This window comes from Chiloscyllium plagiosum, unplaced genomic scaffold (assembly GCF_037043375.1).
Source record: "Chiloscyllium plagiosum isolate Xiang-an unplaced genomic scaffold, Cpla_swu_hap1 HiC_scaffold_29, whole genome shotgun sequence".
NCBI lineage: Eukaryota > Metazoa > Chordata > Chondrichthyes > Orectolobiformes > Hemiscylliidae > Chiloscyllium > Chiloscyllium plagiosum.
Window position 1 is genome coordinate 90,095,744 of NW_028270167.1, and position 27,780 is coordinate 90,123,523.

Below are 27,780 nucleotides of genomic sequence, written 5' to 3' on the forward strand. Positions count from 1 at the left end.
GCTTTTGATCATCACAACCACCCAGTTCTGTACTATTCTGATCTACAGCAACATACTAATTGCATTGTCCGTGTCTGTCCTCTGAGGACTTTATAGGTTTGTCTATAATACCCACTCCCCAACACGACTTTCCTGTCTTTCCCCATAAACATAGGTTCCCTTCCTCATTTAAAACCTGTCAAGCTCAGCCTCGACATCCCTCAGCGGTAAGGATTTAATCAGATTCACTCGACCGTGAGCGTTGGAATTCGTTCTTATATCTGCCTTCAATGAGTGAGCGCCTTTCTATGGGTTTGTGCCCTCTGACCGGGTGCAGTCCATGTGCTCTACGCCCACACACGCAATTGCTTTCAGGAAGACGTTCCAGGCAGAGACGCTGAATGTGTGGCAATGAAATTTCAAGTCACGTGCAGACTTAATGGGTTGTAAAACCTGTTCCATACCGTCTGATTCTGCGATTCGGTGACACTGGCTGGATAGGGTGATAGAGGCAAAAACTTCCATATTTTTGAAAATGGAAGTGCGCTTGCAATGCCAAAGCATCAAAGACTACGATACAACTGCTGGAATATGGGATGAGAATAGTTTATTACTTGTTTTTGACTGTTTTGGACATTTTAGTGCCAAAGATTTTATCGTTATAGACCTCTATTTCCTGATGACACATAAACGGCATATAAGTTGGAATTCTATTGTTTGTGAGGGCTTCCTTTCCTTCATCTCTCTTCACCAGGTTGCACTCACCTCATTGCAGGATTCACAGTGCAACCAATACAGAGCATGCAATGTATCTGATTCACTAGTTAAAGGCTACAGGTAAAGCTGCTAGTGCGGTAACATAAATCAGATTTCTGCAGGGATTTAGACAGTGTAGGGGAAGGAATGGCACAGCATCTGGTACCTCCTGATGTCCAAAGACCCCTCCCACTACCATGCACACCCACAAGTTGTTTAGCCGACCAGGAGCCCCGATAGGTACCATTGGCAGCTGGTTACACATAGTACATTATTTTGTACGCAGTCTAGATTGCTGGTCCATCTATAAATAGTCTTTCAGTTGGACACATTACAGCCTCGTCGACTCAATTCTCCAATTTCAGACCATGAATATTCCCTTCCTTTTGCTTTGCCGCGTTCCGACCCCAGATCATTCATGAAATGTCTTGCCTTCCTCAAATGCAACCCCTTTTCCTTGACATACTATTTCCCTTGACTAAACGTCTAGATTTTGCTCTTTCCTGGTTTACTATGAACATTGGTTTATTTCTGTCTGTCCTTTCATTCATCTCACTCTCTCTCGTTGTCTCTCTCCCTGTCTCTCTGTCTCTGTCTTGTTCAGTTCCTGCTACACAGATCAGTTCCTCCTCCCCACACGCTCTCCAAAGGTATCCTCAGCTTCTTTCCCCCTCCTAGTAAACATCATAAGTGTCACTTTTCTAAAATGTTTAAACAACTGATAAGGGTCACTGGATCGGAAAGGTTCACTCTGTCTCTTCCCAGATGTTGCCGACCCTGTTCGGTCTCTCTAAGAGGTTCAGACATCGTATTGAATTCAAATCCTCACCTTTCAAAATTAAATTGCAAACGCCTTTAGATTTAATCTCACTTTGAGCTGCTTGTCCCATTTGCATCTCTGCCTCACGAGTTTCCTCGCACTCTGTTCGATTTTGCATCGTCATGCCTCGGAGTGAATCCTTCGACAATGAAGGGCACGTTTTGTCAGGATCATATGTCAACTTCATCTGTTTTCGATAACAGCCTCATTCGTTTCTCGAACGTTCTGTCTGAAATGACATGTAGGAAAATTCCACACTTTTCTCTTTAATTTTCAATGTGTGACTACTCAGTCCCGACCATTAGAACATAGAAGATAGAACATCGAACATTGCAGCGCAGTACAGGCCAATTTGGCCCTCGATGTTGCACAGAACTAGGAAACCAAGCTCAAACCCAATGATCCGAAACTATTCCATTATCATTGATGTCAGAGTTGTGCTGGAAATGCACAGCAGGACAGGCAGTATCCGAGCAGCAGAAAAGTCGACGTTTCAGGCAAAGGCCCTTCACCAGGAATGAGCTGGAAAATCACATTTCCGGCAAAAGCCTCAGATGCTACCTGACCAGCTGTGATTTACAAGCACCACTCCAACCTTGACTCTAATCTCCAGCATCTGCAGTATCCACTTCCACCATTATCATATGTTGATCCAATAACCATTTAAATGCACTTACGATGAGTGAGTGCACTTTACTATTGCAGGCAGGCCGTTCCACGTCCTTACTACTCTCTGAGTAAACAATCTACCACTGACATCTGTTCTGCATTTATCATCCCTCATAGTAAAAGTAGGTACCCTCGTGATAGCCATCACCATGCGAGGAATAGGGTTTTCAATGTCTGCCATATCTAATCATCTTATCATCTTGTATGTCTGTATTAAGTCACCTCTCATCCTTCTCTCGAATGAAAACAGCCTCAAGCCGCTCAGCCTTTCCTCATCAGACCTTCCCTCCATATCAGGCAACATCCTGGTAAATCTTCTCTGCAACTATTCCAATGCTTCCAAATCCTTCCTATATTGTAGCCGCAAGAACTGTACGTAGTACTCCACATGCAGCTGCACCAGGGTTTTGAACGGTTGGATACGATTACCAGCCATAGCATTGCCATAAGGGTAAACTCGTAGATGGTAGAAATTGGAGTCTTGTTAAGTATTAGTCGATGTACAGATTTCAACAGCAAGTGCATGAAGGCGAAATTACTTTAAACGTTGTCTAGGCCACAGCTAGGTACTGCGTGCACATCTGGAATCCACATTAAATGAAGGACGCTATTTCACTGAAGAGAACGCAGAGGAGATTGACTAAGATGTTACTGGACAGATTTAAAAAGATGCTTTCTCAACTGAAGAGATTTAGTCATGAAGAGAGACTGGAAAACCTGACGTTCTATACTTTAGAGCAGAGTAGATTGAGAGAGGAGGCGATTGAGATGTTAAAAAGATATGGACCGAAGAGATGGTTCCCTTGTGCGGAGGTATTACTTACCACGGGAACATGAATTTAAGGTGAAAGCAAGAAGGTCCTAAGGAGATGTGAGGCAAAAACGTTACATCCCCAGAGTCTGGTGGGAATCTGGAAGTCACGACCTCTAAGATTGTTATTGGCAGTAACCATCAAAGCATTTAAGAAATATTGAGAAGTGTACTTACAATGTCAAGATATGGTAGGCTACGTGAACATTTGCTGGAAAATGGAAGGCAACAAGTTCATTGGCTGTTTTTGGTGATTCTAAAAGTTATGGGCAGAAAGGTCGTTTTCAGTGCTGTAGATCCGAATGACTCTAATTCAATAACTAAGCATGCTGATGGGCAAAGATCTAATTATTTTTTTAATGCAGCCACAAACATTGGCGTCAACTCCTCTGTACATAGGCCTCCCAGCAGTTGTGTAAACAGCACTTAGAATTAGCAATAGATAACTTATTTATCAAACGTGTAGGAATCCTTTATTCAATCCTTGGTGTGTAAAAATGATTGGTTTTTCCCATTTCGGTACACCGTCTAATACACAGAATTTTACACACACACACACACACACACACACACACACACCGACAGATCTGTCTTCCACTCTCAAATTGGTTGAAACCATGACTTGAGCACACTGTAACACTCAGAAAATACTTTCATCACTGAATTTTGTTTCCTTGGAAAATCTTGAACTGAAAGGGCGTTAATTGAAATCATTTGCCCAGTGACTGTAAACGCAGTAAACAACTCCATTAACAGAGCTCAGGTGTTCACGATTACCGCCAGCTCAGAAAAAAAACAGAACATTGTCTCGCAGGGATTGTCCACTCTGCTCTATTTAGGATTTCCCTTCACTGACATCAACTTGTGCTGACTGAACTCTACAGAATTACTCTTCACCCATCGACAGCAGAGGCATCATGAGTTTGGCTGGTCTAGTTTCATTCTATGGGGAGGCGATCATCATACAGGATATATTTCAGGAGGTAGAGAGGATCGACTTCCCACTACTTGCTGCTGTTAATGTCCCACGTAAGTTTTAATCTCTGTCATCGATTCTCTAAACTCTTTCTTATTCTCCCGAATTGAATGTTGCCTTCTCTCCTCCGACTTAGTCTTTCGTTTCCTGTATATGTGTTATTAGTTCCTCCTCATTCCTTTGTTGTGTATGGTGAATTGTAACCCGATGTCAGACGTACTATGGCAAACGTACTAACTCGACGTTCCAGTTATTCATCTAAGTCATTTATAAAAATCACAAAGAACAGAGGTCCCAGAAACAATCCCTGTGCCACACAACTGGTCAACAAACTCCAAGGCTGAATACTTTCCACCTACTAAGATCCCCTGGCTTCTGTGGACCAGCCAATCCTGCACCAAGACAGGCAGATTTCCCTGTATTCTATGCCTGTTTACTTTCTCAAAGAGCCTACTGTGGGGAACGTTATCAAACGTCTTGCTGAAGCCCATGTACATCACATCCACTTTTCAACATACATTTATGTGTTTTATCACATCCCCAAAATAATTAAATACGTTTTCTGAGGCATGACATGCGCCTCACGACGACATGAAATGAGCACTCCTGGTTAAGTGCTCCGGCCTGAAACGTTGATTCTCCTGCTGTTTATCCTTATCCCTCTTCACAGCCTCTATTCACTCTCGATCTGACTGTTCACTACCTTCTCAGTCATCGGATCTGCAGCTCCAGTTCCCATCCCCCCGCCAATCCAGTTGAATGCCTTCTGAAGAGTGCTGGCAAATGTACGCGCCGGATATCCAATTCAGATGCAACCAAGCCTTCATGTACAGTCCCCACGTTTACAATAGTCATTGGAAAAGTGATGATGAGCTTCGTTTTTTGAATGTTGCATTACCTCTGGGAAAGGGGACCCGCAGTGCCATTTGTCATGGGATTCCTGCATTTTTATGCAGCGACACTGAATGAATGGGCACTTTTATTTCAAACTCAATGGTATGTGTGTGACTCATTTGGAACGTACGGGGTTCAGAGTTTAATGCGTCTACTACCTTTTTTCATGCATGCAACTGCGATCATCGGTTGGAAAGATGCTGCTGGAGAAAATGGCAGTGTGACGTTTACATGGTACACACCGCTGCGACTGTGTCTCAGTCGTGGAGGGAGTGAATGCTAAATGTTTTGTTACCTGCTGTAGATATCATGTTATATAACAATCGTGTTTACTTTCTCAGTTAACGTAATAACGATTGCGATACTTTCCCAGGGAAAGTGTGGACTCGCTGGATGTGTCACTTGCTACCTCGTGACTATGGCAATGGCAGATCTGCTGGTGGTGCTCCTCGACTTGATATTGAGGCATATTCCCATTCTTTTTCCAGAACACTTTATTTTTCTGGAGTATCTGGATGTGTGTAAGATTCACGCTGTGCTGCTTTATGCAGTTACAGACTGCTCTGTCTGGTTCACTGTCGCATTCACCTTCGATCGGTTTGTGTCCATTTGCTACCAAAAGCTGAAACCTAAATATTGTAGTGAGAAAACAGCAGCTGTGGTTCTGGGAACAGTGACTGTCTTGAGCTGTTTAAAGAACATAATCTGGTATTTTATGTACAACAATAAGTATCGTTTCCTGAATGATCCTGTGTTTTGTGGTCTGAATCTATATGATACTAATTTGACATTATGGGCTGCAATTGAAGTTGTTAACTACATTATCACGCCATGCCTTCCATTTGCACTGATCCTGCAGCTCAACGTTTTCACTGTCAGACACATTTGAGTGAGCAGGAATGCCCGCAAAAGATTCTGGGCTCACAGCAGTAAGGAGAGACCCAGAGACACTGAGATGGAGAATCGAAGGAAATCTATTATTTTGCTGTTTGCTATTTCTGGCAATTTCATCCTGTTGTGGGCAGTGTTTACGGTGATATCTATACTTCAGCGATTTGATGATCTGGGCGTCCATACCTATGTACCTGCATATTTTATAGATTTAGGCTTCATCCTCCAACTTCTGAGTTGCTGCAAAAACACTGGCATCTACGCCATAACACAAGCTCGGTTTCGAGGACAATTCAAGAATGTAGTGACATATCCCTTCAGTCATAGAACATAGAACATAGAACATAGAAGAATACAGCGCAGTACAGGCCCTTGGGCCCTCGATGTTGCGCCGATCCAAGCCCACCTAAACTACACTAACCCACTATCCTCCATATACCTATCCAATGCCCTCTTAAATGCCCATAAAGAGGGAGAGTCCACCACTGTTACTGGCAGGGCATTCCATGAACTAACGACTCGCTGAGTGAAGAACCTACCCCTAACATCAGTCCTATATCTACTCCCCCTTAATTTAAAGCTATGCCCCCTTGTAATACCCGACTCAATACGCGGGAAAAGGTTCATACTGTCGACCCTATCTAACCCCCTAATCATCTTGTACACCTCAATCAAGTCACCCCTAAACCTTCTTTTCTCTAGTGAAAACAGCCCCAAGTGCCTCAGTCTTTCCTCATACGATTTTCCTTCCATACCAGGCAACATCCTGGTAAACCTCCTCTGCACCCGTTCCAATGCCTCCACATCCTTCCTATAGTATGGCGACCAAAACTGCACACAATATTCCAGATGCGGCCGTACCAGAGTCTTATACAACTGCATCATGACCTCAGGACTCCGGAACTCAATTCCTCTACCAATAAAAGCCAGTACGCCATATGCCTTCCTCACCGCACTATTTACCTGGGTGGCAACTTTCAGAGATCTGTGTACATGGACACCAAGATCCCTCTGCTCATCCACACTACCAAGTATCCGACCATTAGCCCAGTACCCCATCTTTTTGTTATTCTTCCCAAAGTGAATCACCTCGCACTTAGCTACATTGAATTCCATCTGCCACCTTTCTGCCCAGCTCTGCAGCTTCTCTAGTCTTGCAGCTAAATTAATTAAACTTTGCTAGGACTGATAGATTCCAGATTAGAACTCAACAGTGGATCCAGTAATGACCAACAAACAATTCCCATGGGTCCTATGGCATCTACTAACACCCAGTGTGGTCACTCACTGATAATCTGGCGCAGGAAGTACAATGGTGCGGGTGCCGTTGGGTTAGAAAGACGTTGGGAACTCTGTCATACATTGACGAATCATATGTAGTCATGAGTCAGAAGTCATCAGGGCTGTGTCTACCCAGCGACAGAAGATTACTGAATATTGTGCTGGTCAATGGAGGGATTATAGCCTGGAGTTTGGATCAGTCAACTCTTGTAAATTTTGGCAATGTACCGGAAAGGAACTCACTTTAATTACTGACTGCTAAGGTCGGAGGGAGTAAAATGTTCTGAATGTGACACCAGTTCTGCAGTCTGATGTTGATTTCTTCTAGAATGTGAAGATAGACTTGTGAGGCGTTGCTTCTCCATCATTTATCTCCACTATATATTGTGAACAACGTTTGACAGAATCCAAAGGGGGCTTGCTTGCTGCAGGATATGCTCTCATTTGAAGCCACAGTGCAATCTGTCCAACCCTCTGTCTGTCTGTCTGTCTACCGACTCTTTTGTTAATCCATCTGTCTACCGATTCTTTCATCAATCCATCTTTCTATCTACCGATCTCTCTGTCCGTCCACATATCTATCTCTCTATGTACGTATTCATCTATCTATCCCTCTATCTATTTCCATTTCTCGAAATATGTGATCCATTAGAATTACGGATGGCATTTCAGAGGAATCAGTAATGAATCCCAAACATATTCGTCTTCACTGTCCAAAAGAATTAAGCTGCAAAGTGTCGACCAGGCGATGAGATGGGAATATTATTGCTCTGGGCTTGAGTATCAGTCATGCATAGTACTGATAAATAGTTTGAAGGCTTATTTTGATCCGAATATTCATATGTTTCAAACCAACGTCTCTAGCTTCTTTCTTTTTTCCACGTAATGAACTTTCATTCTGCTTTTATATGACATCAGCGGCTTTGTTTAAACTTGTTTTAGTGACTAAACACCACATGGAATCACTGGAAATATTCAAGGTGCGATCTATTAAGCCGGCTAACGTTCTGGGATCTGAACTTAGTTATATTGAATGGCTGGGCATTTCTGAATTTACATAATGCACAGAATTGAAATATTTGAATGCTCAAATTTCATACTGCTCTGGGTGATTACACGCAAATTCACAAAAATGTTGAATGACCAGGTTGAACTTGGGAATAATAACGAATTGTCGCTTTGCAACAGACAAGAATTAAATGCACGGAATCCAAGTATTAGTGTTTATACAATCATCGAATGTCACTGCCTCTGTATCTAATCCCTTGCTTTTCCCGTCCTGACAGTGATAAGGACAATGCAATTGCATTTTTACACCGTATGGAACCAATTGGGGTCACTGAGTTGGAGTGCTCGCCAACAGCAGTGTATATTATCCCCTGCTGTCCCGGACCTGGAAGTGATTAATTGGGACATTGTTGGGAAAAAATTTCTGTAACCACATACTATGCCAGTCCTGGGAGTGTTTTCTGGTGGACCGTATGGAGAGAGTTTTACTCTGTATCTAACCCTGTACTGTCTCTATCCTGCTAATTTTTGTTGCAGAGTAGAGAGAATTTTGTTCTCTGTCTAACACTGCTGTAGTTGCCCTCGGACAATTTGTTGGAGATGGTGTAGACTGTACCGCTAATGAGGAGCACAGTTTAAGTAAATTGCAGTGTATTTAAGGGGAGGTTACAGGAGGTTTTATTTCCAGAGATTGGAGGGAGGAACCCCAAGTTAAATGCAAATATAAACAATTGACTGAGAGATAGGAAACAGGCAGTCATGGTCAGTTTTGTTTTCCGGGAATGGAGCAAAACTTGCTGTGGAGCTCACCAGGATTTTAGACCATAAGAACATAAGACTAAGGAGCAGAATTTTGGCCAGTCAGCCCATCAAGTCGGCTCCACCATTCAATCATGACTGATAAGATTTTCAATCACATTCCCTAGCTTTCTCGCTGTAAGCCCTGATCCTCTTGGTACACAAGAGACTATCTATCACAGTCTCAAATATACCTAATGGCCTGGCCTCCATAGCCCTCTGTGGCAATGAATTCTATCGATTCACAACTCTTTCTCATTGAAGACGTTTTCTCTTTTCTCTCTTCTAAAAGGTCTTTCCTTTATTGTGAGGCTGTGCCTTTGAGTCCTAGTCTCTCCGACCAATGGAAATATCGTCCCAACGTCTACTCTGTCCAGGCTATTCGGTATTCTAAACAGGTTAGTACTGGGACCTCTGCTTTTTCCTTGGTGCTACATATAAATCACGTAGATCTTGCTGTTCAGGAGACAAATTCAATTTTGAAAGAATTGTAAATTGTGAGGTGGAGAGTTTCTAATTGCAAATATGCAAATCACAATTTGTAGAACTAGATAGAGAGGTAACAGGTGGTGTTCAAAGCGCACATGTGAGAGAGCAACAGAATGACAGCAAGAGATCACGAGGGAGAGCGGGGGAGAGAGAGAGATCGAGAGAGAGAGAGCACTGAAGAGACTTACAGGAGCTGGGAGGGGGACGAGAACCTATAAGGAATGAAGAGAGATGAAGGTGGTTTAGGACTGTCTTCTCCAAGAGAAAAAGGCCGAGACAGGGAAATCGTGGATTGGACAGAGGAGGAAAGGAGAGACAACTCGAACTGTCACAGGAAGAATGAAAGTAAAGAGAGGCAGACTTAAGGTGGTGTCCAAATGAATTAACGGGTGATGAGAAGGAAAGCTTTTGTACACTGTCAGTTATCAGCGTATGCAGTGTGGTTTCTGGAATTGTGGTCGAGGCATGTGCAATGGAGGAATAATGAATATTTATTTGTGTGGAAATGTTTGCTCAGAAATGGGGAATATTTAAGAGATTGACTCGAGGGAGATACTCCTGGTTCAGGCTCGATGAGTCTAATAATTTAGTTTTGCTCCCTAACACTGCTGTGGTTTCGTGATTTAAGAGTAAGAGATTTGGGAGAACTACGTGTAACACTATAGTATACAAGTCTACGAGCGAACAACAGGGAAATGAGATTCGACAAGAAGGTGTCATGGACACAATGGGCTGAAGGCCCAATTAACGTGATGTAGAATCTAAACCACTATTTTGATTGGCGACAAGGGCCATTCGACATCTCACCTCAAAACAGTCTTGTTTCACACATGGGAATAAGACCTCAAATCCAGAGGTGAGGTGATAATGACTTCTCTTGACATCGAGCTAGCTTCTGAACGAGTGTGATATCAAGGAGCCCTAACAATGCTGAAGTCTATGGGTGTCCGGGGTAAACTCATCTGGAAACCTATCTGGCACAAAGGAAGAGATTTGTGGTTGATGGAGGGCAGTCTTCTCAGGTCAGGAACATCCCTCTAGGTGTTCCTACGGAGTGTCCAAGGCTCAATAATCTTCAGCTGCAATATCAATGGTCTTACCTTCATCGGAAGCTCAAATGTCAGGATGTTCGCCAATGATTATGCAGTGTTCAGCAGCACTTGACTCGATAAGGGCAGCTCCTAGCATTCAACACACTCTCCTCCAATAAGAAGGCGGATGAACGCCAATGTTTACCATCTTGCATAACTACTGCAGTCTTGTCGAACATCACATTTAAAACCCGTCACCTCAATCGTCTGGGAGCACGAGAGGCAGCAAAGGCAAATGTTGTAACACCTCTTACAAATTCTGTTTCAATTCGCACAGACACGCATCGTCCCGACTGGGAGCAATACCAACCCTTCCTTCAGTGTTGTTGGAACCAAAACCTGGAAACCCTCCTCGTTAGCAGCACTTTTGGCAGGGGAGGTCATTACGTCTCACAGGACTTCCAGGGTTCACGATGTCAACTTACCCCTACACTGTCCAGGAATGCATTAAAGGCTAAATGATTTGCGCTGTGTATTACACGTATGTGTATAAATAATAATTTTAAACTGGCTCATTGCGAGAAGGTAGAGAGATTTACCTTGGGAACTGCAATTAAATAATCTTCAATTTTCTGCATCCTCAGAACCTCCCAGAGAGTGGAACCCAAAACCCTGTCATGTCCTCTGCAGTTGCTGAAGTGGCCAGCCGAGAGCAAAGAGGTATTTCACAGCTTAGTGGTGGGGGACATGGCACCACATCGTGAAAAGTCTCCACATTCCTACTCCGAGGGCAGAAGTATGCTGCTGTACAAATACGGGGTATTAGGTTCAAAGTTTGTGAGAAGATTTGTAGCTCGGGTGCTCGTTGCTGTGGTTCTGTTCGCCGAGCTGGAAGTTTTTGTTGCAAACGTTTCGTCCCCTGTCTAGGTGACATTTTCAGTGCTTGGGAGCCTCCTGTGAAGCGCTTCTGTGGTGTTTCCTCCGGCATTTATAGTGGCCTGTCCCTGCCCCTTCCGGTTGTCAGTTTCAGCTGTCTGCTGTAGTGGCCAGTATATTGGGTCCAGATCTATGTGTTTGTTGATGGAGTTTGTGGATGAGTGCCATGCTTCTAGGAATTCCCTGGCTGTTCTTGGTTTCGCTTGCCCTATAATGGTAGTGTTGTCCCAGTCAAATTCATGTTGCTTGTCGTCTGCGTGTGTGGCTACTAGGGATAGCTGGTCATGTCGTTTCGTGGCTAGTTGATGTTCGTGGATGCGGATCGTTAGCTGTCTTCCTGTTTGTCCTATATAGTGTTTTGTGCAGTCCTTGCATGGGATTTTGTACACTACATTAGTTTTGCTCATGCTGGGTATCGGGTCCTTCGTTTTGGTGAGTTGTTGTCTGAGAGTGGATGTTGGTTTGTGTGCTATTATAAGTCCTAGTGGTCGCAGTAGTCTGGCTGTCATTTCAGACTCCATCCACAAATTCCATCAACAAATATATAGACATGGACCCAATATACCGGCCACTAGAGCGGACAGCTGAAACTGACAATAGGAAGCGGCAGGGACAGACCACTATGAATGCCGGAGGAAACACGACAGAAGCTCTTCACAGGAGGCTCCCAAGCACTGAGGATGTCACCTAGACAGGGGACGAAACGTTTGCAACAAAAACTTCCAGCTCGGCGATCAGAACTACAGCAACGGGGTATTAGGCTTTCCTTTGTAGTTTAGTTCCCCAAATATGGCACCAGGGTGGTTTCTTTGGAACTGGATCCAACAGTTACTGGAAATCTTTCAAAGTTCACATTAATATAAGGACCGCATTGGTAATTTGGCCCTTTGAGTTTGCTCCGTCCATTCAAGAAAATGACAGTTGAACATCCAACTTGGTCCCCTGCTCCCTAGTTTCCATAACAGTGCCCGACAAATCCATTAAATAATATAGAAAGAACGCAGGATTTCCCAATTATCCGGTCAGCTGGACCAAATTCTGCAGAAGGAAGGGGGAAACATCAAGACGCAAAAACATGGAGGGTAGATGCAGGAGGAGGCCGTTTGGCCCTTAAAACCTACAACGCTATTCATCACGATCATGGCTGATCATCCAACTTAATAGCCTATTCCTTCTTTCTCCCCAAAATCTTTGATCCCATTCACTCCAAGAGTAATGTCTAGCCGCCTTTTGAATACATCCAATGTTTCAGCATCAACTGCTCCCTGTGGTAATGAATTCCAAAGGAATTTTGAATGAAGAAACGTCTTCTCATCTCCGCAATATGTGATCGACCTCGAAATCCCAGACTGTGACCCCTAAATCTGGACACTCCCACCATTATCCTATTTCATCCTGTTAGAATTTTGTTAGTCTGTATGTGTTCCGCCCATTAGCCCGAACCCCAGTGAAAACAATTCTCATACAGTGAATCTTTTCTCACATATCAATACCATCGGCCTCAGAACCAACCTGCATTTGCCTAGGATCACTATGTATTACAAATAAGTAGCTTCACACAACAGTTGGACAGTCCTGAACCATCAATATATAACAATTGCAACAATAACTGTCATCCACACGCACAGGCAGCCAAGGTAAAGTATATGGATGTAACTGGCGGAGGGAAGAAACTGTGTAAGTAGTATATTGGTCCTGTCCACAGGACTTACTGAGATGATCCTTGGGTTAATCACAATACAGTTTTGCAACCGTCTGTCCTCCTTACTTTGACGTGTTTTCAGAAGGCACGGGTTGGATCGTGCACATCTGAGAAGGTATTTTTTATAACTAAATTCCACAGGCAATAACAACTGCCGAGGTTGCGTTTGGAAGTTGTATTTTAATGCAGAGTCGTTCAGAGTTTCTGCCGATCCGATGCTTACCACCCCCCCCCCCCCCCAATCCCCTTCACACGCTTGTCAGCTGCCACAAAGCTAAAGGCATTATATTTGACAGCAGGACGCTTTTTCTGAAATACTGATCTGATATTATTAAGTTCGCAGACGGTTTACAAATGGAAGAGTGATAAACATTAGTCAAGACCCAGAGTTGAAGAGCAAGGATGTAATTTTGGAACTGTATTAACCGTTGCTAAGGCCATAGTTGTAGTATTGTGTACATGTCTGAAATTCCCTTTACAGACATGACATAATTGCACTGGAAATGTTGCAGAGCAGGCTGGAGAAATTTAATCCTGAAGACAGATTAGACAGACTGATGTTATTTATCTGAGAGCAGGGGAGTTTGTGAGGGGATATGATTGAGATGTAAGAAAACGTTATGTGGGTCATAGACAGAATAGATTGTTCTCCGTGATGGAAGAATCAGTGACGATAGCACCAGTGATTAAAGGTAAGGATCAGAATATGTCAGAATATGCGAGGCAACACTATTCCAACCCGACAGTGTTGGAAATCTGGAAGTCACTGCCTCTAAGATTGTTCAAGGCAGAAACTCTGAATACATTGAAGAAGTACTTAGATACTTAGATGTGCACTTACAATCCCAATGCAAATAACCCGACAGGCCAACTACTGGAAACTAGGATTCAAGTCGTTTACTGACTGGTTGCTCTTCTGCAGATTCCCATGACTCTAATTGCATGGCCAAGCATGCTGCTAGACTAAGTTCCAGTTCTTCCTTAATCATTCCGCAAACCTTGGCTTCAGCTCCTCCATAAATAGGATTGCTCTATTGCTTGAAGCTACAGCTGTGCAAACAGCAAGTACAATGAGTGTGAGCTAACTTATTTATCAAGTGTGGGGGAATAATTTAACATGTCTTAGGCTTTTAAAATTATTCATTTTCCTCATTTCAGTACACCATGTACAACACAAAACTTTTCTGTTATTTTAAAATTGTTTTATATACCTTCACATCAGCCCTGCAGCTCAGGTAATGGCTCGTGTACTCTGAGTGTGGTGCTAGCAGTGCACAGCATGTCAGGCAGCATCCGAGGAGCAGGAATATCGACGTTTCGGGCAACAGCCCTTCATCAGGAATTAGTACAAACCTCCAAATGATGGGGAGGAAATAGAAGAGACCATTTTTTGCCAGCTTATGGAAATCTGCAGGATCATCTACTTGGTGTTTGGTAGGATTGTTGAGCTTGGTGATTTCAATTACCCAAGGGGAGACTGGTGAAAAGTTACACCAGTCTCAGAAGGGGTGAAATTCTGTAAAGTGCGCGGGAGAACTTCCGAGAACTGAGCATTTCTAGTCCTACAAAGAACGGGGCAGTACTGTATCTGATCCTACAAAATGAGACAGGCCAAGTGCGGAGCATCAGAGTGGAGAAGCAGTTAGGCAATCGCGATAACAACTTAATCATTTTCGATATTCAGTTCAAAGCATATAAACATAACTCAACGATTAATATTGCATCTGGAAAATGAACGATGTTATAGGTCTAAAATCTAAATTGGAGCACGTTGATAAGAATCAATTCATGAAAAATAGGATAATTTCGAAATATAGTTGAACAGTGTGCATGCTTACTACATGCCCATCAGAAATAAATTTGACGCATCCAAAATGGTAGGAATCTGGATGACTAAGGATACCGATGAGAAAATAAGGAAGGAAATAAGTGACATGTGATGCATGCCACGATAATAATAGCTGTCAGAATCAGGAAGAGTATCTCAAACACAACAGAGAGGATAATACTCGAATATGGATTCGCAAATGATAAGGCAATTTGTGGAATAGTGAGTAATGAGGATGACACTGACCATCTTCGAATGAATATTCGTATAATCGGCAGACACCTGGCAGATAAATTGCAATACCTAGGTACAGGTGACGATGCTTTTTGATAGAACAGAGAGGCAATACAGACTGAATGACACAACTTCGCTGGACGTACAGGAGCAGAGAGAGTTCAGGGTTAATGTGCATGCATTTCAGACGGTAGCCAGGGAAGTTGAAACATCATAGAATATCATGGAATCGCTATAGTTTGGAAACAGAGTTTTCAGCCCCACTAGTCCACACCGACACTCGGAGCACAGATCCCCCCATACCCATTCCCATTACTCCATTATCCTATATTTACCCCTGAGTAATGCACCTAATCTAAACATCACTGAATACTTTAGCATGGCTAATTCACCTAATCTTTAGATTGTGAGAGGAAACCGGGGCACATGGAGGAAACCCACGTTGACACGGGGAGAATATGCCAACTCCACACAGACAGTCGCTCAAGGCTGGAATCGAACCTGGGTGCCTAGTGCTGTGAGTCACTGTGAAACAGTTATTGAGAAAGGAATAGAAAACTGCGGTTTTTACATAGAGGCGTGGAAGATAAAAGCAATGAAGCGGTGACAGACCTCGAAAGATCATTTGGTAGACGCATTTGGAGTTTTATGTTCAGCTGTGGGCAGCTTCAGCATGGAATATCTTAATGGCCAGGAGAGAGTGGAAAGGAGTTTTAGAAGAATTATGAAGGAATTTTGGATCTAATGAAAGGATAGACTGAATAGTCATTTTCTCCTTGCAGCAGAGAACATTAAAAAGTGACCTATCTGGAATGCTTAAAACTATGATCAATTTTGACAGTGTAAAGAGTGATTTCCTGTTCCAATTATAATTAGTACCTTGGGGATAACGATATGAAGTCTGTCAGCAAGAGCCAGTTGATGAGAAACGTTTTTATTCAATGAATTATCAGAATTTGGAATGCACTGCCTGGGAGAATGGTGGAGATAAATTCCACAAGGGAGCATCAGGTGAACTTGAATGACAGTAGATGTTACAAAATATATAGGGATATATGGCAGTCAGAAATGCACTGTCCGGCAGGGTAGTTGAGAATGCAAATCACAAAACATTTTAAAAAGTATTTCAGATGAAGACTTGAAATGTCACAACAATCACAATTATCGGCCTAGTGCATTAAAGTGGGGCAAATGTCGATTTACACATTTTTTTTGAGAATGACGTTTTGTGTAGTCCAAGGGCTACATTTGTAATAAGTATTTCTTGACAGTTTAGTAGATTTGGGCCGAAGGACCTCGTCTGACCTGCTTACTTCTGTAATACCATGACAGTGATTGTGAGGGTGATTGAGGCAGATACCCTTTAAACATTGAAGAAGCACTTAGATGTGACTTGAGATACCAAGGTAAACAATATACACTTGGAAAAATGGTAAGTTAATACCAGATAGTAGAGATGGCTTTGTTAAGAGCAGGTCGTGCCTGACAACTTAATTGGGTTTACAGCTGAAGTAATGACGGCAATGGACAGCTTTAAAATTGGCGGAATATGGGAGGAGAATACTTAACTATTTGCTCTTGCTGGTGCAACCTCATTGTTTCAAGAGGCTTTTCCTGTGCCATTACATTATATGGCTCGATGGAAAATAGACAGAAAAAATAATTCAGTATTCTGAATTGTGTGGTAAAAAGGGGAATTCGTTTCAATGGCCGCAGTCCACATGCCTTACCCAGATGATTCCTTTGCTTATCAGTGCGTCTTTTTCATTAATCTCACTTCTTCGGGATAATCTAACTTCCTTGCAGGAGGCACAGGCTGGCCGGCATGCAACGTGCAATATCTCTGAATCCGCAGATTACTGGAGGACTGAAGAGTTCTGCCAACATCGTGCACACTCACAAGATGACAACCAACCAGGAAACAATCAGAGAACTGCTGTATAAAGCCTATTTCTGTCAAAGCTAATTTTCTCTATCGTCCAGAGTGCTGGTATAGCTGCAAACAACCGTCCACTTGGAGACCCTGAAGACTTCAGGATTCAAAATCGAGTTCAATAATATCAAAGTGCTGATGCTCCATTACTTGGTATAACAACACTACGCACCCTATCATGAAATGGGTTGCATTCATTGGTACCAACTCATTGTTACCAAAATAGTGACCTTATTATAACCAGTACAGCTTCTCTTCTTGCCTGGCTTACCATCAACATTGCCTTGGCCGACCTGTCGTTTTATTTCGCTCTCTCTCTAGGCTCCCTCACTACTTATCTGATCGCTCCTTTTCCCACCCATCAGACCCGCACCCAACGACGCATCCAAGTGGACGGTTGTTTGCAGCTATACCAGCACTCTGGACGATAGAGAAAATTAGCTTTGACAGAAATAGGCTTTATACAACAGTTCTCTGATTGTTTCCTGGTTGGTTGTCATCTTGTGAGTGTGCACGATGTTGGCAGAACTCTTCAGTCCTCCAGTAATCTGCGGATTCAGAGAAATTCCTCATTTTCCAAGCTGCATCTAGTTCTGAAGAAGCATCACTGCACTCAAAAAGTTAACTCTGTTGTCTCTCTAGAGGTGTTGACATACCTAAAGTGTTTCTTCAGCATTCTGCTCTAACTCCATATGCCAAAGGCAAGTGTCTTTCACTGAGACCGCTTTAAACTTTGAACAACATTTGAATCCTTCTCTCAGATTTAATATGAACAACTTATCCAACATTCTATAGTCCATAGTGCTGGTACATCTGCAAAGCCTTCCCCCTGGAGACTCTCACGTCTTCAGGATTCAAAATCAAGTTCAATAATCTCCAACGCCATGGATTTCAATCTAGATATGAAGTTCAATGCAGATAAATGTGAGGTGATTCCCTTTGGGAAGAATAACAGGAAGGCAGAATACTGGGTCAATGGAAATATTCGTGGTAGTGTGGATGTGCATAAGGATCTTGGTGTCCAAATACATATATCTCTGAAAATTGCCACCCAGGTTGATAGTGCTGTTAAGAGGCATACGGTGTGTCAGATTGTTAGAGGGATTGAGTTCCGGAGCCATGATGCTATGCTGCAACTGTACAAAATGCTAGTGTGGCCTCACTTGAAATATTGTGTACAGTTCTGGTCGCCCCATTCCAGAAAGGACGTGGAGGCATTGAAAAAGGTGCAGAGGAGATTTGCCAGGATCTTGCTTGGACTGGAGAGAAGGTTTTATGAGGGAAGGCTGATGAACTTGGGTCTGTTCTCTTTGGAGAGAAGAAGGCTAAGAGTGGATTTAAAAGAGACATACAAGATGCTCAGAGGATGAGATAGGATGGACAGTGACAGTCTTTTTCTTAGAATGATGGCGTCAGCTTGTTCGAGGCGGGATAGCTGCAAATTGAAGGGGGATAGATTTAAGACAGACGCAGAGGCAGGTATTGACTCAGAATGTGATAAGGGCATGGAATGCCCTGCCTGCCAATGCGGCTGACTCAGTGGAACATTAGGTGCATTTAAACAGTCCTTGGATAAGCATGTGGATGATGATGGGATAGTGTAGGGGGATTGGCTTAGATTTGCTCACAGGTTGACGCAACATCGAGGGCCAAAAGACCTCTTCTACACTGTATTTTTGTATGTTCTTTATTCTATTCACTTCCATTTGTGGAATTGAGTTGCAAACACCTACCAACTTTTGTTTTTAAATGCACTTTCTAATGTCTCCCCAGAATGGCCTGGTGCGAAATCTCAGACCATGCTCCCCACTTCTGGAATCACCAACATGTGGAGATGTTCTATCTCTAAATTCCCAGTCTTTTCTGTATTATATCTTGAAACATTACAGCAAATCTATCACAACATAACTTTTCAAATTCGCAGGGAAACAGGGTATAATTTCGATATGCTTTCTTGAAATAGCTTGATCCATGAAGTTTAGGAAACATTGTCATTAATCTACGCTCGACTTCTTCCAAGATGTCTGAACGTCACAACATTGAGGAAGTATTCAGATGTGCACTTACAATGCCAAGGCTGTGGGCCAATGAATGGGCACATGGATTTGAATAGTTAGATGGCTAGTTTTGACCGACACGTGTATATTGTACTCCCTGCAAGTTCGATAAGCCCTTCCCAAGGTGTGCTCACCACATCTAATCACAGTACTCCAAGCGGCAACTACCCAGGGTTTTGTTTATGCAGCACAGAAGGAGACATGTGTGCTGATGAGACAAATAGAGACAACCAGGTACGACCTCGTGCGGATTATTGAAAAATGGTGACAGGATTATCAGGACTGGCAGTTAAATATCCAAGGATATTCAACATTCTGAAAGAATAGACAAGAAGAAACAAGGGAGAGTTGGTTTATTGATGAAGGATATCATCAAGGTTGCATCGAGAATTGATATTGACATGACAGACAAAAATGGTTGATCTGTCTGTATGGAAACAAAAAAGCAAGGTCCTCCTCGCCCTTGATAGGAATAATTTACAGAATCCTGAAGAGTACTTAGGACGTAAGGCATAACATAAACCAGAAAAAAAGGAGGGCTTGTGAGAAAGGTGCAATGGCAGTTATGAACGACTTAAACGTATGTATTCATAGGATTCATTTACGTGGTTAGTGAAGCCTCGAAGGACTGTTCAGAGTGTAAGGTGCTATTTCTGAAAGCAACATGTCACGGAGCCAACCAGAGATTTGGCACTTTTTGATTTGATATTATGCAATGATGAAACATTGATAAATGACCTTGTCGTTTACAATCCACTTGGAGGGAGTGACGTCATCATACTCGAGTGAAGATAGAGTCCTACATGAGCGTTTCAGTGTTGGGAAAAGGCAATTATGCAGGTCTGAAGCAGGAGTTGATCGGAGTAGCTTGGGGAAAATATGAAGCTCTGGAAGAGCTGAAGAACAGTGGCAAATGCTGAGAGAGGTGCTAAATATATCTCAATTGAAGTATATGCAGTGTAAAATGGTTTAAAGTCATCCAGGATGTCAATGAGAGCATAAATACTAAACATTTCATACTGTGAAGGTTAGTGAAGCTCTGGAGCAATGGGAGTATTCTAAACGTCAGCAAAGATTAACTAAGAGCAGAATCAAGAGAGCTAAGAGAAGCTAAGTTAGCAGAAAGCTGAAGCACTGATATCAAACGCCTCTATAAGCGTATAAACAAGAAGTAAATAGTGGATGCAAATATTGGACCTTCGGATATCGAAAATGGCATCAATAATGATAAAATCAGAAATGACAGTGGTCCTAAACCAATACTTTGTCCCAGCTTACACAGTAGAACAACATAATTTATTCAAAACAAACTGCAGGTGCTGCAGTGGAACACGATGTTAAATGAGGTTGCAGCAGAGATAGTGGAGGCATAGTTTATGATTTTCCAAAATTCGTTGGATTCTAGACAGCTTTCTTTGGATGAAGACTTACAAGTGTAACATACTTCTTCAATACAGGAGATAGCTGAAATAAATAACAGATAGTTTGACCTCTATAATAAGGTAGAAGATGGAGTCAATCACAAAGTGGAGTAAACGGAACACTTGGAAAGGCAAACCTCAATTTACCAGTGAAGCACGCTTTCTTGAAGGGCATGTTGTGCTTTATAGAGTTGGAGTTCTTTGAGGATGTCAGCAGCGAGGTGGATATGGTGGACTTCCACAAGGTGTTTGACAAACTACTGTACAGGAGACTGATGCAGAAAGTTCGATCCCAGAAGACTAAACATGGAGTATTTCCTGGGAAAGAGGGTTGATTTCCTGAGAGAAATCAGAGTCTGGATAAATGGGCCCTTCTCTTGTTGTTGAACTGTAAGCTTTCGGTATGCCGTAGGATTCAGTTCACAGACCGCAATTGTTTGCAATCTGGGTACAAATGATATGAGAGTGGATTCGTGGCATTTATTGCGAATGGGACAGAATTACAAAATTAAAGAAGTGCAGTTATGCATTTGTAAGGCTTTAGTGAGACCACTCTTGGACTTTTATGTCGATATTTGGTTTCCTCGCTTGAGGAAGGATGTGCCGTTCAGAGGAGGTTCATCAGGTTATTTCCCAGGGATGAAAGGGCTGTGATATGATGAGGGTTTAAATAGCTCGGGCTTGTACTCCATCCAGTTCAGAATAAATTGAGCTGATTTCATTGGTGTATTTAAAATATTAAAGGGCATTTATAAGCTGGTTACGTTGATCAGATTTTCGTCCTTGTGATATAGTCTCGAAAATGAGGCCATAGAGATAGATTTAGAGGAGGCACCTTCAACACTGAGATGTGGCGAAATTACTTTTTCAGAGTTTTGTGAATATGGAACTTACTGCCCCAGAGTTAAGTGGAGACAGAATCAATCAACAGATTCAAGAAAGAAATAGATGCGTTTTTGATTAAAAGTGTCATAAAGGGCTATAGGCATTTGGTAGGGTAGTGGAGGTGAGGTCAGGATAAGATCAGCCTTGAAAATATTAAATAGCAGAGCGAGCAGAGGAATAGCAGAGGAATGAATTCCCTACTCCCGCTTCTAACTACAATGTTCCTTTGCTCGTATTGCAGTTAAGCCAACTGCCAATCATTCACTGTATGTACCCAGCTTCGTTTCCAATTTATGAGTTTGACGTGAAACTAAAGTATTTAGTTTCAGAGAATAACTCATAACCAGCAGGGGGTTATTCTCCTGCTAAACAGTTACAAATGTATCAGTTTTGAATACTTTGCCAGGTGGTGAGATTTGACTTTCATCAAGGGTGTAAACCTCTCTCAGAGGTCGAAGAGCTTCTGGTGTTGCATTGGCTTCGAATTTTCACCTGTCATAATTAGTTTATTTAACCTGTTTAGAATTGATATAGGTTTGCCCTGGTTGTCTCCTTTACCTCTATGCCTTGAGGCATTCACTTACAAGTAATTATATTTTGCACTGTTTTCTGCACCGAAAAATTCTTCTGAGAATGAAGGATATAATTTATGTGCTTCACTTGTTCACCTTCTTTGCATCAGGTTATGTTTGCATTCTTTGGGTTTCAAATGACGTGGACATACCTTTATTTTGTTTTCCTCAAATTGCAGTGATTTCCCACAAGGCCCTCACTGTTCTCGGAATCAACATACAAATTAAACATTTTGTCAATTTGTGCGAAAGTCCCTTCAACTAATAAGCCCAGAAGTAAAGGATTGAGGGTAGAGATTTGAAGACTCTGCTGAAAGGACACATGGCCCGAACAGCCACGATAGTCCACAATCCTCAGTAAAGTACTGTAGTGTTACCCCTCAGAGGGAGGAACGTTGAAAATGAAAGTCCCGTTACTCTAGAAAATTGTCATTGAATTGCACATTGAGTGCACGAATTGTCTCAATTCACTGATCAATTGGACTTCGTTCGACACAGAGAGCAGACCAGATGTCTGTACCGGAAAGAATTATTTAAAGACTCGTAGCTGCAGCTAAGTCTTCATGAACAGTTAAAATACAAGTATTAGAATGAAAACACGAACTCCTGGATTGAGACCAGCGTGTGTATGCGAGGCAGGAATTGCTCATGAGCATCAGTGACTGTATGTGGGAGAGAGTGAGTGGGTCTTTCTGCAGGTCTGATAGAGCACGCATGTGACTACATTTGTGTGTGAAAGAGAGACAGAACGAGAGAGACTGCGTGTGTGACTTTGAGTTTGTGTATTTGATACAATGAGAATGTTTGAAAACGTTTGTGAGAGAGTATGTGTGAAAACATGTGTGCATGTGTATTCGTGTGTGTGTGTGTGAGACAGTAGTTCTGAGAGAGAGGGTTTGAATTCTTGAGTATCTGAAATGAGATTATCTTCTTCAAATGCAAAATAAACAACTACTCAGTATTATGTATAAAGCCTTGGTAGTCAATTAACAAGTATCACCAACTTTCTCTCAGGATTTCATATAGTCGTTCTATTTTGCTAATTAGAACCTGGACCAGTACAAACAGGGATGAATCAATCTAACTTGTCTTCTGCAGTTACTGTACAGATAAATATAAGGCTATCTTGTCCTGCATAAAGGTACAGTTGACCACGTATACCAAAGCATGATGATGAACCAGCAACACAACTACAAGCAAAGATAGACCAAATCAGAATACAGGAAACAATTCAAGAGAATAACGGAAGATTTAGATATTGGCGTGGTGGGGAAATTGTGGAGAGTAGGGTTTCAACGTTAGACAGCCCTTATCCGACCAGATTGTCTACCTCGTTGCTTTGAATGATGCTGCTTAAGGAGTCTGTGATCAGAACAGGTGGGTGACCTCGTTAAGAAGGCATATGGTATACTTGCGTTTGTTAATAAGAGCGCGAAAGTGATGCTGTAGCTGTATTCAACGGTAGCTATGTCACAGATGATGTAATGTATGCAGGAGTGAAATCCACGTTTTTATGAAGTGGAGGTTGACCCCCGAACTACGAACTAAAAGTGTTACTAATGTTTGGAACAACTTTCCTGTAGAATCCACTCAATTGTAAAACTCGTAGTACTTCCTTCTTTGAGGATGGTTTTGGGAATTCCTCAATGGCCTTCACCTTCATGTTCCTCAGTGTTATCACCCACTTCCGTTGGTGTGCCTGAAGAATGCCATTTCCACCTTCATAATTCCTGGTTTTGCAAGTTTATCTAAATTTTCCTTGTGATATTTCCACGAATGGCTAAATATCACTAAGTCAGCACAATTGGTCAACTCTGCAACAGGTCTGTTCACAAGACTTTGAAAAGTAGCTGTTGCAGTTTTAACATCAAAGGGCATTACTTTAAATTAACATAGCCCGTTTGGGATCACAATTTTGTTCTCTCTGACTTTGATATAATCAGAAAATAAGTCTAACTTTGTGATGTACGCATCATGTCCAGATTTCTCAACCGAAATCTTCAGTCTGAGAATTGTTTGTGAGTCAGATTTAGTCATCGCGTTGACCTACAGATAGTCTTTCCAGAATAGTTCAGTAACATCAAATTTCGTAAACAGGTTTGGCAAACTACCTTTGCTTTAATTGATCTCAATGAACTTCCACTTCCTTCTGAAGCTGCGTTTATTTCAAAAGATTGAACCTGTACGGGTGTTGTTTTATCCCTTTGTCAACCTAATCTACTATAGCATTAGTCCTCCCTCTTCCATTTCTACATAAGTGCCCATAGCACGGTAAAAAAAAAACATTCAATAGAGTTCTCTGCTCCTGGGACAGATAGGACTCTACACTATCCAATTCACTAAGGACTTCTTCATCCTTCAACCTTTTTCTGTGGCACATCAAAATACAAATCATCACGACTTGATTATTCACATTGAGTGCGGGAAACAATACCTGCTTCCTTGATTCCTTTTCCCTACCATAGCACAATTCCACCATGCTCAAACAATATCCTTGAACATCTTTTTTCCTATTTGGTATCTTTACCAGATAATTCATCTGAGTTAAATTCTTCTTAATATGATAGGGATAACTAAATCTTGCTCTGAAAGAATCTCCTACCACTGCTAACAGCACAAATTATTTATCTTCATCGTCAAACATACGGATTTTAGATTTGTTATCTGCTTCGTGCTTCATTCGGTGCTGTGCCACCGTCCAATGTTGTCTAGCTAATTCATCTACTCTTTTGAATCTTTCTTTCACCTCAGAAATGTAATCCAACCTCAAGCAATCTGACTTCGGACCTGCCAACTTTTCCATAATTAATTTTAAATGCCTCTTACTTCTGTCCGAATGCCAATTCGAGTGGTGTAAACGGAATCCCTTCATGTGAAGCATCCCTAATAGTAAATAATATAAATAGGATCATTTGGATAGTCCTGGCAATAAGTGCTCAAGTGAGCCTTGGCGCCTGCTGCAATCTTTATAATACTCCCTGAGATTCAGGATGGTGCACACTTGAGGTAAAGTGACTGATGCCTGAACTGTCCATAACCTCCTTGAACAATTCGGCAGGAAAATTGAACCTTTGTCTGACTGAATCTTCCTATGTAAAGCAAGCAGCTCCGTCACAACCTTTATGCCCTGACAGTCCATCATCGAACTGTCTCTGGAAACCTGGTAGACACACCGATTACAATTAGAAAATATTGGTTCCCACTTTTGTTTTTAGTTCGGGGACGTACACAATATATTATAACCCGTCTAAATGTCATTGAAATGTGGGAATTGACATCAAAGGTTATGTTTTTATTTCTACCTGTGGTTTTCTTGGGACATAATGAAGGTACAGAAAAATTCAACAACGTCTTTGCACAATCCAAAACAATAAAATGTTTCTATTTCTTGGCCTGAATCTTCCTTAATCCTAAATGACTAACTACATTTAATTCGCAATACTTCCTCTCTTCATTCTATCGGCAACATAATCTGGACATACTCAGTGGGTACTGTCAGGTACCTTCATCTTAAAGAGAGAAGACGATTTGGCATTTGTGGCATATAACGGGCTATACCCAGCTAAAGACATACCATCTGGCATGAACATTGCATCAGCCACAATTTAAAGACATACCAATGAAGTTTTTTTTCTGGATTACTCGGTTGTCTGGTGTACATGGACGACCTGATGATCATTAATCACACAAGCAAGGAACATTTTCAACATCTATCAGAATTGCTTGATTGACTTGGCAAGGCAGGTTTGAAAATTTGCAAGTCACATTCCTGAGCCATATCAAATTGTTCAACATTCCTTCTCTTTCTTCGGATTATATTCCCTTACTCATTACCCCCTCCCTTAGTCTATCTTCTACATGGTTTAAACCACTAGCCGTGGTTTAGTCAGGAATTGGAATCCCTTGTTAAATAGAAGAGGGCGGCCTGTGTAAAGATGAGGCGTGAAGATTCAATTGGGGCGATTGAGAGTTATAAGGTAGCCAGGAAGGACCTGAAGAGAGAGCTAAGAGCAGCAAGGAGGGGACATGAAAGGTCCTTAGTGGTAGGATTAGGGAAAACCCTAACGCTTTCTAAAGGTATGTCAGGAATAAAAGAATGACTAGGGTAGGAATAGGTCCAGTCAAGGATAGTAGTGGGAAGTTGCATGTGGAGGCTGAAGAGATTGGAGAGACACTGAATTAATACTTTTCGTCAGTATTCAATCAGGAACAGGACATTGTTGTCAATGTGAATGCTGAGTCACAATTAAGTAGAATGGATGGCTTTGAGGTATATAGAGAAGAGGTGTTGGAAATTCTGGAAAGGGTGAAAATAGGTAAGTCCCCTGGGCATGATGGCATTTATCCTAGGATTCTCTGGGAAGCAAGGAGGGAGATTGCAGAGCCATTGGCCTTGATTTTTGTGTCCTCGTTGTCTACAGGAGTATGCCAGAAGATTGGAGGCTAGCAAATGTGGTTCCCTTGTTCAAGAAGGGGAGTAGGGATAACCCTAGTAACTATAGGCCGGTGAGTCTCACTTCTGTTGTGGGCAAAATCTTAGAGGGAATTGTAAGGGATAGGATTTATGAACATCTGGATAGGAATAATGTGATCAAGGATAGTCAGCATGGTTTTGTGAAGGGCAGGTCGTGCCTCACAAACCTTATTGAATTATTTGAGAAGGTGACTAAGGAGGTGGACGAGGGGAACGCGATAGATGTGGTGTATATGGATTTTAGTAAGGCGTTTGATAAGGTTCCCCATGGTAGACTACTGCAAAAAATACGGAGGTATGGCATTGAGGGTGAGTTGGAGGTTTGGATTAGGAGTTGGCTGGCTGGAAGAAGACAGAGGGTAGTAGTTGATGGCAAAGGTTCATCTTGGAGTGCCGTCACTCGCGGTGTTCCGCAAGGATCTGTTTTGGGACCATTGCTGTTTGTCAATTTTATAAATGACCTGGAGGAGGGGTTAGAAGGTTGGGTGAGCAAGTTTGCGGATGATACGAAAGTCGGAGTAGTTGTAGACAGTGAGGAAGGATGTGGCAGGTTACAGCGGGATATAGATAAGCTGCAGAGCTGGGCAGAAAGGTGGAAAATGGAGTTCAATGTAGCTAAGTATGAGGTGATTCACTTTGGTAAGAGTAACAAACAGATGGGATACTGGGCTAATGGTCGGATAGTTGGTAGTGTGGATGAGCAGAGGGATCTTGGTGTCCATGTACACAGATCTTTGTAAGTTGCCACCCAGGTAAATAGTGGAATTGAGTTCCAGAGTACTGAGGTCATGTTGCAGTTGTATAAGACTCTGGTGCGGCCGCATCTGGAGTATTGTGTGCAGTTTTGGTCGCCATACCATAGGAAGGATGTGGAGGCACTGGAATGGGTGCAGAGGAGGTTTACCAGGATGTTGCCTGGTATGGTAGAAAGATCGTATGAGGAAAGGCTGAGGCACTTGGGGTTGTTTTCATTGGAGAAAAGAAGGTTTGGGGTGACTTGTTAGAGGTGTACAAGATGATTAGGGATTTAGGTAGGGTCGACAGTGAGAATCTTTTTCCACGTATGGAGTCAGCTATTACAAGGGGGCATAGCTTTAAATTAAGGGGGGGGGGGGTGCGGAAGGTAGTTATAGGACAGATGTTAGGGGTAGGTTCTTTACTCAGCGAGTCGTGAGTTCATGGAATGCCCTGCCAGTAGCAGTGGTTGACTCTCCCTCATTATGGGCATTTAAGCGGACATTGGACAGGCATATGGAGGATAGTGGGCTAGTGTAGGTTAGGTGGACTTGGATCGGCGCAACATCGAGGGCCGAAGGGCCTGTACTGCGCTGTATT